The 14,301-nt window shown below is 48.6% G+C and overlaps 1 protein-coding gene across 1 annotated transcript in view; it reads right to left on the bottom strand.

Moving 5' to 3' along the window:
• The window catches only part of SGSM3 (small G protein signaling modulator 3), a 33,032-nt gene extending 19,252 nt beyond the window's left edge, over window positions 1-13,780 (bottom strand). The window contains exon 1 of the mRNA XM_055144164.1: window positions 13,632-13,780. The gene's annotated coding sequence lies outside the window, so the exon portion shown is untranslated. The remainder of the gene's footprint in view (window positions 1-13,631) is intronic.
• Window positions 13,781-14,301: the final 521 nt, after the last annotated feature.

Genomic DNA, 14,301 nt, shown 5'->3' with positions numbered 1-14,301 from the left:
CACCACCCGAACTTTTTTTTAAATTGTTTTTTAATTTTATTTATTTATTTTGTAGTTTTTTATATTTTTTTATTTTTTAATAAGTTATTTATTTTTAATTAGTGAATCAACATGAGGCTACAGTTACAGATTTATACATTTTTGTGCTCTTGTTTCCCCCATACAAAGTTCGAGAACCCATCCCTTCACCAGTGCCCATTCTCTACCACCAGTAAACCCAGCATCTCTCCCACCCTCCCCAGTCCCGTCTCCCCCCACCCCACACTGCCACTATGGCAGGGTATTCCCTTTTGATCTCTCTCTCTGATTAGGTGTTGTCACCACTGGAACTTTGAGATCTCAAGTACTTTCCTGTCACCATAAGGAATCCTCGTTGGCCTCATTTCCTAAACATCCTCGCCCTCGAGCATCTGACTGCGGACTTACCTGGGTTTCTGAAACAAGCGCCTGCAACTCCGCGCACTGACTACACTAGTTTTTCCTTCTCTATGGTAACTGTGTTTCTGCCCACATCTTCCTCCAGGTGCCATAAATATTCTGCACATCAGTCTTCAACTTATGCACTCCTAATGGATTCCTAATGAAGATTTAGCTCTCACGGCTCAATGGTATCTCACAAATCGCTCTAAGCACAAAAACAGTAACACCAACTTCCTGTTGTACAGCTTCAGCTGATTTACCCCACAACACATCAAAATCTATGCTGGCCAGGAGAGAGCTCAGAGGGATGGAGTGCTCGCAAGCCCTACGGTCCATCCCCATGGATGCCCTCCTGGTCCCTGGGGTGGCCTGGATGCAGGAGAGCCCCTTTCAGGTCCCCAGCACCACAAGCAAGGGATGCCCCTATAAAGAAAAGTCTTTATTTCTCAAGTGAATCTCTTTCTTCTATCCCAGACGACTGCCACCTAAGCCCCCATCCCCACCTTATTTCCCTTTCAACAATATCCCACAACGTTCCACTAATGTATATACACATATAAATATATTGGGAGGGGGTCATACCTGGTTGTTCTCATGGGTTACTCCTGGCTCTGCGCTCAGGAATTATTCCTGGCAGTGCTCAGGGGACTATGTGAGAAACCAGGGATGGAACCCAGTTGGCGACATGCAAGGCAAGTGCCCTACCAGCTGTACTAATGCTCAGCCCCTCACAATAACCAGATTCTAAGCTCTAGGACAGTTTCTGGCTCTGAATTTTCTCTTATTTTCATAATGGATCACTTGCAGAGCCTGATTTCTCCTCCAATTATCTCTAAGCGCCTGTATTTCTAGTGCCTTTCATCCTGATCACCCTCACCGTGACCTCTCTGGCTCCTCTGAAAGGCTTCGCACCCCTGGACTGTCCTTCCGCTCATGTGAAACAAACACCAGATCACTATTTCTAAAACTGTAGCTTGGGTTCCATACCTACCTGCCTTCAGACGCCAGCAAGCTTTCCCTCCTGCTAATCCACCATCTCAATATGTCCCACACCTTCATGCGTATCCTTCCACTGCTCAGAAAGCTGCCTCTCATTTCCCAATGTTCAAATCCTGGCCATCTTTTAGGGCCCAGCTCAAACGCCATTACCTAGTCCTTTCAATATTTACTTGAACCTATGCAATGCCACCAAGACATACTGATCTCTTTAACTAGTTGATGGATTCTTTCCTAACAGGTTACTTTTTCAAAGGACTGAATCCTCTTCATCATTACTTTGCGGGTGGGAGGTTAGGGTTTCTGGGCCACACACGGCAGCCCTCAGGGTTCACTCCTGGCGGCACTCAGAGAGCCGTATGTGGGGCTGGGTATTGAAAGGGGTCGAATGCGTGGAAGGCAAGTGCCTCACCCCCTCTATTCTCTCTCCAGCCCCAAGAATGCCATCTTAAACTTCAGTCTCCTTCCACCTCTTCCTTTTCCGACTGAGGACCTCTTATCCTTTCAGTCCGATGCCTCAGTGCAGGCCCCTTTCTTTTGTTTGGCATCACTCAGTGCTTGCTCTGGGCCACACCTGGTTCCAGCTGCTCGGATGGCATGAATAAAAACCAAACCCCCTGCCCAGAGACAGAACAGCATTAAGATTATTGCCTTGCATGCAGCCTCAGCAGCTACAACGGTTCAAACTCTGGCACTGCCTATGGTCCTTTGAGTACAAGGCAAGGTGTGGCCCCATAAAACCAACTCCCTGAAATTCTATAATAATATAAGTTAATTGTAGGATAACATAGCCTCAGTAGTTTAGGTTTATTGGGTTACTCCCGTTACAGTGCTCCTATTCATCTTTGTTTATTTGTAGCTTCTTTCTTAGTGTTCTGTTGACTTGTAAATAATGTTTTTCTCTTCTCCTTGAGTCCTTTGCATAGTTTATTCAGAGCAAGTCCTTTTTGTATGGACACAGGAAGACTTAACAAATGTTATGCTTTTATAACCTGGGAGTAATTTGACTCTACATGATATTTTCCTCCAGGGCATCTGTTCTCTTGACCTAAGCCTCAGCTGCCCTTACTTCCTAGCACCCCTAAAGCACGGTCTGGACGTGGGACAAGAAGGACCCAGGGCAAGCGGTGAGTTGTGTGCTACCCTGGCATCGAGATGGGCCTGGCCAAAGTGCCTAATGCTTAACTATAAGTTAAGAGCTTGATCATGGACAAATGCTGTCATGATCCAAACAGTGATACTAGATTTGGACCCTGCTAGGGTAAGGAATGATTAATCTGGCCTGAGTGCTGTGGTCTGAGCCTGTGGCAAGATGTTGCCAGGAGAGCTGCCTTGCAAGCCTCAATGTATCCCTTGCTATGTCCATACAAAAATAACTAGTATTAAGATGTTAATAAGTTCCTGGACTAAGGAAAAGAAAAAAACCTTAAGAGTGAGGAAGGGCTTTGGAGTGCCCTGCCCTCAGGAAGGGCTTTCTTATGTTAATTTGGCTACCTGGCTGGTTGTAGCCTAGAGGACAAGGTGGGAGAGACAAGGGGGAGGAGAGAGAGAAGCCAGGGAGAGGCAGGGGTTGAGAGTAGATCCAGAGAGAGGCCGGAGCTGGGAGTGCGGGAGATGAGAAAGATGAAAGATTGAATAAACGGTAACTAATCAGCAACGAGCTTGGTCCTCATTCTTCCTTCGCCTGTCCTTGACCACCGGCCGTCCCGATCCAGTCCACACACTGCGGTTCCAGAGCACCGAACGCGGGTGGTGAGACAGAGCCGCCCAGAGAGCCGGCGAGTGCACTCGCCCCTCGGCGAGCTTTAGTTTTTTACAGTCAATGACAAATTAAAATTTAAAAATCTGAAAACAGGGGCTGGAGCTATAGCACAGTGGGTAGGGTGTTTGCCTTGCACGCAGTCAACCCAGATTCGATTCCCAGCATCCCATATGGTCTCCTGAGCACCACTGGGAGTAATTCCTGAGTGCAAAGCCAGGTGTGACCCAAAAAGAAAAATAAAAACAAACTGAAAAACAGGGACTGGATATATAGTACAGTGGGTAAGGCATTTGCCTTGCAAGCAGTCAACCTGGGTTCACTCCTGGAGCTCCATACGGTCCCCAAGACCATGAAGAATGATCCCTGAGCAGAGTCAAGCAAGCGCAGAGCACAACTGGGTGAGGTCCCTAAATAAACACAAAATCAATCTACCATCACCAAATAAAACCCCTCTATTGTGTGAATCATTTTTTTAGGAGGGAGGGGAGTTGGGGAGACACACCCAATGATGCTGAGTTTACTTCTGACTATGTGCTCAGGGATCACTCCTAGCTGTGCTCTGGGGACCATATGAGGTGCTGAGGAATCTAACCAGAGTCAGCCACTTGTGAGACAAATACCTTACACTCTGTACTAGCTCTCTAGCCCATTTTAGGTTAAGTTTTTATTTTAGTCATGTCGTCGTCGTCGTCATCATCCTGTTGATCGTCGAATTTCTCGAGCAGTCTCAGTAATGTCTCCATTCGTCCTAGCCCTGAGATTTTAGAAGCCTCTCTTTACTCTCCTTTCCAATGGTGCCGCATTGGAGGCTCTTTCAGGGTCAGGGAATGAGACCCATCATTGTTACTGGTTTTGACATATGAATACACCATGGGGAGTTTTCGAGGCTCTCTCATGTGGGCAGGAAACTCTCAGTAGCTTGCCAGGTTCTCCCAAAGGGAGAACTAGGCTATAAGATGTTGGGAGCTTGGTTTTATAGTCTATAGATTTTGGCTGTTGGTGGGATTACACAGCGCCAGGGGCAGTGCCTCGGTGTGACCTCCTAGCCACTGGAAAATGGGGAATCTGGGCGGAAAGTCATATAGAGCATCAAATAAACCCATTATATAAAATTTATTAATAAAACTTAGTAAAACAGAAAATTTCCCTCACTAGGTCATAATTGTTCACTTTACCCAAGTAATTTGGATTTTTGAAATTTCACCGAGTTTCCAGATTTGCCTTTTAAATTTAGTAAAACAAACATATTTTAGTTTGTAGTTTTTCAGTTCCAGTATGTATTATTTTTGCATTCCTAAAACACTTGTGCTTCTTTTGGCAAGGGTTTGCAAAGACTAGTAAAATCCTTCAGTAATTTCTCCCTGATATGCTCCTTCTCAATAGGAACATAACACTAAAACACTGCTTATGGGGCAACAAAGATACCAAAGGGTGGGATTGCATGCCCGGCATGCAGGAGGCTCCTCTTCCTCACCCCCACATAAACTAAAATGTAAATTGTATTTTCTTCCTACACTGATTCACATTGTAGGAAGAAAGTACAATTTACAAAAATAAACTTGCACAAAAATAAACTTGCAGGGGCCAGAGAGATAGTAAAGAAGGTAGGGTGTTTGTCTTGCACACGGCAGACCAGGGTTCAATCCCTGGCACTGCACATGGTCCCTGAGCCCTATCAGAAGTGAGTGCAGAAGTACAAGTAAGCCCTGAACACTATCAGATGTGCGCTTCCCCACAAGAAGTTCCAGAAATTTTTGGAGAATAGATATATACTTCATTAAATATATTGTGACAGTGAACATCTATAAAAGAATGAAATTTCAGGGCCAGAGTGATAGTACAGCAGGTAAGGCACTTGCCTTACATGTGGCTGACCCGGGTTCAATCCTGGGCACCTGATATGATCTCCTGGGTCTGCCTCAGGAGGATCACTGAGTGCAGAGCGAGGAGTAAGTCCTGAGCAGAGTCAGATACAGCCCCAAACACACGCAAACAAAATAAAATTTAATTTACTTTCAAAATCACTTTATAGCATTTTCAACCTACTTTTGATTCGCATAACAAAAATAAACCTGAAAACACAAACCAAAAGCTGCTCATACAAATCCACTAGTATTTCCTGTGATTATAAAATGTCAGAGAAATTCTTGGGGAAGAGCTATGCATTTTACCATGAATAAATAAATTCCTGGGCACTGGGAATAAGAGTGCCTAGTGGCTGTATGCTTGCACACAGCATAGAAGGGAAAGGTCAGCAATCATGCAGTACGTATTTGTGGTCAGTGGTTTCCAATACTGCCCCAAACCAGGTTCCACATAGCCCACGTGTACATCTGGAGGGAATACAATTTCACTGAGCAGGCAAATATAAGACACATAAAGTGGCAAACTGCCAAGGTTGATTATTTCATAATAAGACAGAACACAAATACTACCAGAGTTGATTTTCTTTTTCTGTTGTTTTTGCTTTCTGGGGTGGAACAATAGCACAGCGGGTAGGGCGTTTGCCTTGCACTCAGACGACCTGGGTTCGATTCCTCCGTCCCTCTCGGAGAGTCCAGCAAGCTACTGAGAGTATCTCGCCCTCACGGCAGAGTCTGGCAAGCTACCCGTGGCGTATTCGATATGCCAAAACCAGTAACAACAAGTCTCACAATGGAGATGTTGCTGGTGCCCACTCGAGCAAATCGATGACAGTGACAGTTTTTGCTTTTTGGGTCACACCCGACGATGCACAGGGGTCACTCCTGGCTCTGCACTCAGGAATTACCCCTGGCTGTGCTCAAGGGACCATATGCGATGCTGGGAATCGAACCCGGGTTGGCCACATTTAAGGCAAATGCCCTACCCGCTGTGCTATCGCTCCAGCCCCTACTACAGAGTTGAAATAAATGAGTAGATAACTACAGGGTGATGTGGAAAGGCTGCATGAAGGAGACAGAGTTGTTATTCAGTGGCCTGGTAACTCTTAGGGCTGGATACGCACATTCCCGGCTTAGGGACACCAAGGTTTAAGAAAGACAAACCAAGGGGCCGGAGCGATAGCACAGCGGGTAGGGCGTTTGCCTTGCACGCGGCCGACCCGGGTTCGATCCCCTGCATCCCATATGGTCCCCCAAGCACCGCCAGGAGTAATTCCTGAGTGCAAAGCCAGGAGTAACCCCTGAGCATTGCTGGGTGTGACTCAAAAAGCAAAAAAAAAAAGAAAGAAAGAAAGACAAACCAAGGGCCAGTCACTTGTGCTCCCAATTCTGTCATTAATAAGGACATATGTCCTGAATTTATGTGGCCTACTAACCTCTCTCAGAAATACACTACTACCCTCAGTGCCTCACAGGAATCGACTTTCTTTTGTTTTGCGGTACCTTGTGATGTGGTCCTCAGGGGTAAGTAGTGCCAGGAATCTAACCTGGGTTGACTACATGCAAGGCAAGTGTGTCACTTGCTATACTCGCCCTGAAAATCTACCTTAAATAAACAGAAAACACCCACCATTTGCAGTCAGGGATACTACTGCCCCCGGATGCTCCAGTGTACCCAGGGGGCAGGGGGGACAGGCACATGATATCACCCACTTTGGGAAACACTGCAGTAGTGTCAGGGAAACAACAAGGTGCACAAAACAAGCTGGCTTTGTCTTTTTGGAGACAAAATTGTGGTGACTGGGTGAAGGAAATATTCATCGATTCAGCCATTATTTACTGAGTGCCTACTTGCCAGGCACTGTGAATCTACAGGGATATGGCAGATAAAAATCCCCCTTTCTAAAGATACCAGGGTTGTAAAGGAGAAATAAGCAATGGAAAAATAAGTAAGGGTCACATGGTCAAAGCAACAGTAAAGCAGGTGGGGCTTTTGCCTCACACACAGCTGACTTGGATTCGATCCCCAGCAACCCATATAGTCCCCTGAGCCCATCAGTAATGATCCCTGAGCACAGAGCAAGGAGTGATCATGGAGTGCCACCGGGTGTGGCCCAAAAACAAAGGGAAAAAAAAAAGGCCAAAGAGATGGATCAAAGGTTTGAGCACACACTTTGCATGCAGGTGGTCCGGGTTTCATCCCAGGCACTGTACGGTTCCTTGAGCACTGCCAAGAATGAGCCCCGAGAACATATGGGGGGAGCCTTTGTGTACTGTTAGGTGTGCCCCCCCAAAGAATATAAAAATGACAATGAAATTATATTTTATGACAGATGATAAACAGAGCTACAGCATATACCAAGCAGGAAAAAGGGATTGGCAGTTTCGGGGAAATGCTATTTGTTTTGGGGCCACACCTAGTGGTTGCTTCACAGGGATCCAGGAACCAAACCTGGGTCTCCCATGTACAAAGTATGTACTCTAGCCTTCTGAGCCACCTTCCTGACCCCAAAATGCCACTGGCAGTGGGAGGAGAGGTGGATCCCAACTGACACCGCTTGGGTACTACTCCTGACCATGTGCTGCTGAGGAAGGAAGCCAGGCTCGCAGATGCAAAACATGCCCTCAGCCCTTTGAGTTATTGCTCCAGTCAGAAAATGCTGCTTGAAATCAAATGGTCAGGGACGGCTTACTGAGAAGGTGAAATCTGAGCAAAGACCTGAGGGCGAGGGGCGGAGGGCTGCAGAGGCATTGACTTCTCAAGTGAAGATAATGCTCAGGTGTTCTGAGTTTTTTTTCTTCTCCAGTAAGCCGGGCTCACTCCTGGACCTGAGCTCTGGGGACACTGCAGGCAGGGCTGGGGACATCAAACTGCAGTGCCAGGGATGGAACCTAAGTCGGCTGTGTGCCAGGTAAGTGCCTTAAACACTGTACTATCTTGGCCCTGTTTCATTTTCTTTTCTTTGGTTTGGTTTTTGGGCACCTAGTGGCACTCAGGGTGCCGAGCAGTCCTGCCAATATTACTAGGGTAGACCAAGCAAGGCCAACACCTTACCCCTGTTGTTATCTTTCCGGCCCCCAGATTTAGACTTAAAAAGATAATCTTTGGGTGTTCTGAGATTTCTCTTCTCCAGTAAAATTAACGTTATTTCATCTTCTAAGTGACAAGTCCTCATGTCAATAAGCCAGATTTTGGATACCTTAAATTATGCAACACAGGAATGTACTGGAAGGTTTCCAAGCGGGCATCAGAATGGGGGACAAGATGAAGAATCACGGCCTTGATGAACAGAGAAGCTCCAAGCATCTACATATTAAGAATTAACTCAAGGCTGGAGTGATAGTATAGAGAATAGGGCACTTGTCTTACATGTGGCCAACCTGGGTTCAATCTCCAATATCCCATATGGAATCCCATATGATCCCCGCTACGAAGTGATCCCTGAGCACCGCCACATGTGGACCAGAAACAAAATCAAAACTAAAATATTAAACCCCGAGGCCAGCTTTGCATATAGTTGACTTGAGTTTGATCCCTGGCACCCCGTATGGTCCCCTGAGTAAGCCCTGAGCACTGCTGGGTATAGCAGCTCCTCCCTCTTCCTTATCTCTCTTTCCCCACTCCTTTCCCTCTCCCCCACCCCCTCTCAGAATTAACCCTTGATTATTGTATCACTGTCATCCCGTTGCTCATCATTTGTTCGAGCAGGCACCAGTAACATCTCCATTGTGAGACTTGTTACTGTTTTTGGCATATCTAATACTCCACAGGTACCTTACCAGGCTCTGCCGTGCGGGTGAGATACTCTCAGTAGCTTGCCGGGCTCTCCGAGAGGGGCAGAGGAATTGAACCCGGGTCGGCTGCGTGCAAGGCAAATGCCCTACCCGCTGGGCTATTGCTCCAACCCAATCATTCTTGTACCTTAGCTATTTAAAATCATGAGCTTTCTACACCAGATACTTTTAACAATTCCATAAGAATACAAACATGCTTTCAGACACAGAAAAATCCCTTTGGTTTTTTACCAAACTTTCATATTAGTATAGAAAAAAAAAAACACTTGAACTGCCAATGTTCATGAAAACATGAGGAAACTTTATTTTAATGGCTTCTGTACCTCTGTTGTTTGTAAACCAACTTAATTTTTCATTAAAATTGGCTGAGGCTTGTAAGATAAAGCCTTGCATTCTCTGAACTTTATTTCACTTTAGTTTCAGACTCTAGAGCCTGAAACCCCTGATTATAGTGATGGAAGTCCAACTATTTGTCACTGCATCATTCTACCACAGACTCCAACTCAAAAAGATGTACTTCTATTTGTCTATCATCTACTGGCTCACACTCCTACTACCTTCTTGGTCAGGGAAGAACTGTTCCCACCTAACAGAACTTCTGGTTTGGCCCTAGGCAAGTGACCCAACTAAGGCTTCTGTTTCTAAGATGGTGACAGTGACAACATTTTGTTATTCTTATGAATAACAAACAAAAAAAACGTGTGAGATGCTTATAAACTCAAGGCAAACTGTGGTACTGAATGCCTGTGGTAGAAACTTTGTGTAGATTATTCTAATTTTCAAAATAACACTCACAGTGAGATGAACACAAACTGCAGGCTCACTATACCTGTTCAAATCCTGACACACCTGTGTGTCCTTGAATAATTCCTTACCATTCTGACATCGTTTCTTCACCAAAGTGGGTATAAGACTAGAAGGACATCTGGGTGATGGTGAAGATTGTGCTAATGTAAGTAAAATCTCAGAACATCAAGATAATATAGTAGGCACCCAATAAACATTAGCTATTATAGCATGTGATGGTGGGGCTGGAGCGATAGCACAGTGGGTAGGGCGTTTGCCTTGCACATGGCCGACCCGGGTTCAATTCCTCTGTCCCTCTCGAATAGCCTGGCAAGCTACCGAGAGTATCTCACCCACATGGCAGAGCCTGGCAAGCTACCCGTGGAGTATTTGATATGCCAACAACAGTAACAACAAGTCTCACAATGGAGACATTACTGGTGCCCGCTCGAACAAATACATGAACAAAGGGATGGCAGTGCTAGAGTGCTACAGCATGTGATGGTAGCTGAGTAATTATTTCACTTTTTTGTTGTTATTGTTTTTTCTTTGCTTTTTGGGTCACACCTGGCAATGCACAGGGGTTACTCCTGGCTCATGCACTCAGGAGACCATATGGGACGCTGGGAATCAAACCTGGGTTGGAAGCATACAAGGCAAACGCCCAACCCGCTGTGCTATCGCTCTAGCCCCCATTATTTCACTTTTATTTTTTTTTTTTGCTTTTTGGGTCACACCTGGCAATGCACAGGGGTTACTCCTGGCTCTGCACTCAGGAATTACCCCTGGCCGTGCTCAGGGGACCAAATGGGATGCTGGGATTTGAACCCGGGTCGGCCGCGTGCAAGGCAAATGCCCTACCCGCTGTGCTATCTCTCCAGCCCCTATTTCACTTTTAAAGCTGAGGAAAATGAGGCATTGGGAAGTTACATCACCTGTGTTAAATTTGGAACACTTCAAGTGTTAGAGCCAGAATCAGAACTTTGTTGCAGGTGCTCCTAATTACTCTGTCAAAAGTTTAAAATATATTAAAGTGGAGTGGTACTTGGACTTTAACCCTATTCTCAAGTCACACAAATGAAGGATATTTACAAATGAAACTCAAACACCAGAAGGAGGAAATGATCTGTTGCTTTATGTCTTTAGAATGTTAGCTAAGCTAACTATACATCTAGAAGTCTGCAAACAGTCATATTATTTGGTTAAAAAAAATAATCATAGCTCTAAAAATCAGGCCCTTGACAAGAATAAGATATCTGATAACTGAATTGGTGCTTTCAATATCATTTCTAATGATAAATCTATCTGAAGATTCCAGGGGCTTGGAGAGACAGTACCGGGATTACGGTGCCGGGTACATCGGGTAGTGCATGTTCCTGGGTTCAATCCTTGGCATTCTATATGGTCCCCCGAGCATCAGTAGAAGTAATTCCTGAGTAATTCCAGAGCCAGGAGTAATCTCTGAACATCGCTGGGTGTGGCCCCTCTCCAAAAAATAAATAAATAAGGTGCTTGCCTTGCATGCAGCTAACTCTGATTGAATTCCTGGTACAAGGGGTCTATGATCCCCGAGCACAGAGCCAGGAGTAAGCCCTGAGTTCTGCCAGGTGTAAGGTCTCAACTTCTGACTATATTATCTTTCAGCAAGTCATACAGTTACTCCTAAAAGTCCACATCTAGGCATGCAGTCCCTATTCCACAGCCTGGAACAACTCAAGGGTTTCTCTGGAAGTGCAATGTCATCTTCCTAGTTAACAGTTCCTCCCCCCAACTCAACTGCAAATACCGTACCTTAGCACACATACTGACATGCATGAAATGGGGCAAGATCCATGTCAGTTTCTCTAATCCTAGAAGAGGGAATCTGCAGTAGGTATTCACTACATATCCAGCGGGGGCGATAGCTCAAAGGATGGGACACATGCTTTACATGCAGAAGACTTGGTTCACAGGTCTGGCACTACCGGTTCTTGGAGCACCATCCCTCAAACACGACATTACTGGGTGGGACCCCAAAACCAATCTCCCATACACACAAAAAAGGTCTAAATGGAGCTCTTGAGAACTATTTCCATCGTTTTGTAGTGAATGAAGGAGTCAAATGAAAAGAATGGCATAGGATTTGCCTTCTAAGGTAAGAAGCGGAAATGTGAACAAAAGGTGGCAGTCTGAAATGTGATCCTCAGTGAGCTTTGCATTTCTCCAAGACAGAGTGACATGAACAGAAGTATCTGGGCTGGTCTTACAAAGTCTACCAAGTAGGCAAATCACTTAACTTCCGAACTTCAACATCCACATATGTAAAATGAGAAAGGCAAACAAGACATTAAAAACACTGCCCGTGATTTGTCAGTGCCTTTGGACGCCAGTGCCCTGATCCCTGCGGCCCAGCTTGGGCCTCAGCCCACGTTTCCTGCCTGTCTGTGTGGAATGCGTAGTGGCAACAGAAACAGCACAGCAGCCTTATTTCTGCCGGGCATCCCACCCTCTGTGCGATTCCACTTCCTTGTGACAATCTGTGTGAGCTCATGAATGGCTGCTGTGGAAAATTACTGACGTCACCAGCTGAGGAACAGACACGAAGTGGAGAACAAACAGATGAAACTGATGTGAAATGACCAAGTGAGCAAGATTCTGGATCCCTGCCAAGAGAGCCAGTTCAGAACTAGGAAGAGGAAAACGATAACACAAACAACATCAACAACGTAGGACGTGAAGTTTCTAAGCCATAGGTGGTCCCCAACAGCCGTATGACGAATGATTATTCTTGGTTCGGGGAGGCACACTCGGCATTGCTCAGGGACCCTTCACAGCAGCACGCAGCCTATGCACCCACAGATGAACCTCTCCCGAGTCCCCTCCTTCACACGTCACCCCAACCTCTGTGAGGTCCTACCTCAGCTCCCTGACTTTTGTCAACCTGACAAGTCCCCCAAATCGGGCTAGGCAGGAGCTTTCGGATCCACAGCGCCGAGCTCACAGCTGCTTCCAACGCGGTGCCTGTGGGTTCTGTCCACCTGTTACTTCACCCCTCCCCTCCGCCTCAGGTCACACACCTCTCAAAGTAAAAAGCCCCCGAGCTGGCCCCCGCGGTGGTGGGTGCGGCCGCGAGGAGGATGAAAGGACCGGCGGGAAAGGTACTTTGCCCCCCTCCTCCCCAACATATTTTTGTTTTGGGGACCACCGCTGGCCAAGGGGGCGCTCCCGGGGGTATCTGGAGCTGCGGCCCGTTAGGCTAATCAGAATCGAACCGAACCGGGCAGAGGAGAAGCGGGCAGGTGAGGCAGAGGAGAGGCAAGAGCGTCCCCGAGCGCTGGCGAGACGGGAGGGAGCATCGCGAGCGAGTCCACGCTGGAGACGCATCCCCTGAAGAACGCAGCCCACGAGGGACTAAAATTCACCCCGAGAGAAGGGTGAGGAATACACCTGGACGAGCACCAGAGAGCCGTGCGGCACCCCCCGCCCCCCCGAAGCCCGAACGCGCAGCAAGATGGGGAAAAGGCGACGACCCCGACATTTGTCACTAAGGGGGCGGAAAAGAAAAAAAAAACTTTGGCCACCCCCAGGTCCCCGGAAAAAGAGAAAAAAAAAAAACAGCCTAGATGAGGCGGCGCCGAGTCCCTCCGACGTCCCACCCCCGACCGCAGCGGGCGACCGTGGCTCCTCCGCTCGTGCCTCCGTTTCCCCCGAGTGGCAACGCGAATCGCGGCCCCGACCCGCGTCTCCCGCGCGCGAGCGAAGCGGCGGGGCTGAGGCGGCGCCGGCGCGTGTTTACCCGGGGCCGCCGCGCGGGGGAGGGGGCGGGGGGGCGTCGCTCCGGGCGCGGGGTGGGGGCCGCGCTCGGACGCCGCCACCCGCGCCCGGTCCCCAGAGCCACGCGCCGCGCCGCGCCGCGGCCCCGCTCCCCGGCCGCGCGGCCCGAACCTCCGCCGGCCCGCCCGAGGGGCGTGAGGGGGCGCCGGGACCCCCGCGAGTCCCCAGCGACGCCCCCGCTGCTCTCTCGCACCCACCTCGCAGGCCGCGCCACCGCGGGGCGCCTGTGTGTGTGTCGTAGGGGGGGTGTCCAGCTCCCCCGCCGTCCCGGGTCCGCGCCACCTCAGCGGCGAGCCGCGTCGAGTCCCTGGGCTTCGCAGCTCCTCAGCTGAGACCCAGTCAGCGCGCGGCGGCGCTCACAGCGCATGCGCGCCGGGGTTGAGCGGGGGCGGTCGCGCGCGGGGCATGCTGGGGGTTGTAGTCCCGGGGGAGGCCGCGGGACGCGCTCTGCAAGGCAGCCCCGGGAACCCCGGGAACCTTAGGCGGTGCGCGCGCGGCGCTCACCCGACGCCCGTGTCCTCCACTTTGCAAGGCCTCCCCGTGGCTTTATTATCATGCTGATGAGGGGACAAAGCCCCGCCAAGGCTTCGGAGCGTTTGTTCAGACCCTGACCCCGGGCCGGAGGGCTAGGTCCGGTGAGGACCGATAGTACTTTCAGTCCCCGCGTTGCTACGGAGGGAAACCGAGTAGTTGCAGATCAAATTCGGGCTTTGCGCACGCGACGCGTGTCGCTTACCCCCTTGAGAGTTCTCTCTCCAGCGCTACTTTCCTTTGCGCGGTGCAGAACCTGTCCTGGCCTGTCCCTTCTAGCCTCTTACTTTGGGGGAGAGAGATGCTAGGCCCAGACCCCGTGATGCTCCCCATTAT

The sequence above is a fragment of the Sorex araneus genome, chromosome 6, assembly GCF_027595985.1.
Source record: "Sorex araneus isolate mSorAra2 chromosome 6, mSorAra2.pri, whole genome shotgun sequence".
NCBI lineage: Eukaryota > Metazoa > Chordata > Mammalia > Eulipotyphla > Soricidae > Sorex > Sorex araneus.
Note: the sequence above shows the minus strand (reverse complement) of the source record. Positions and strands in the feature narration are given on the sequence as shown.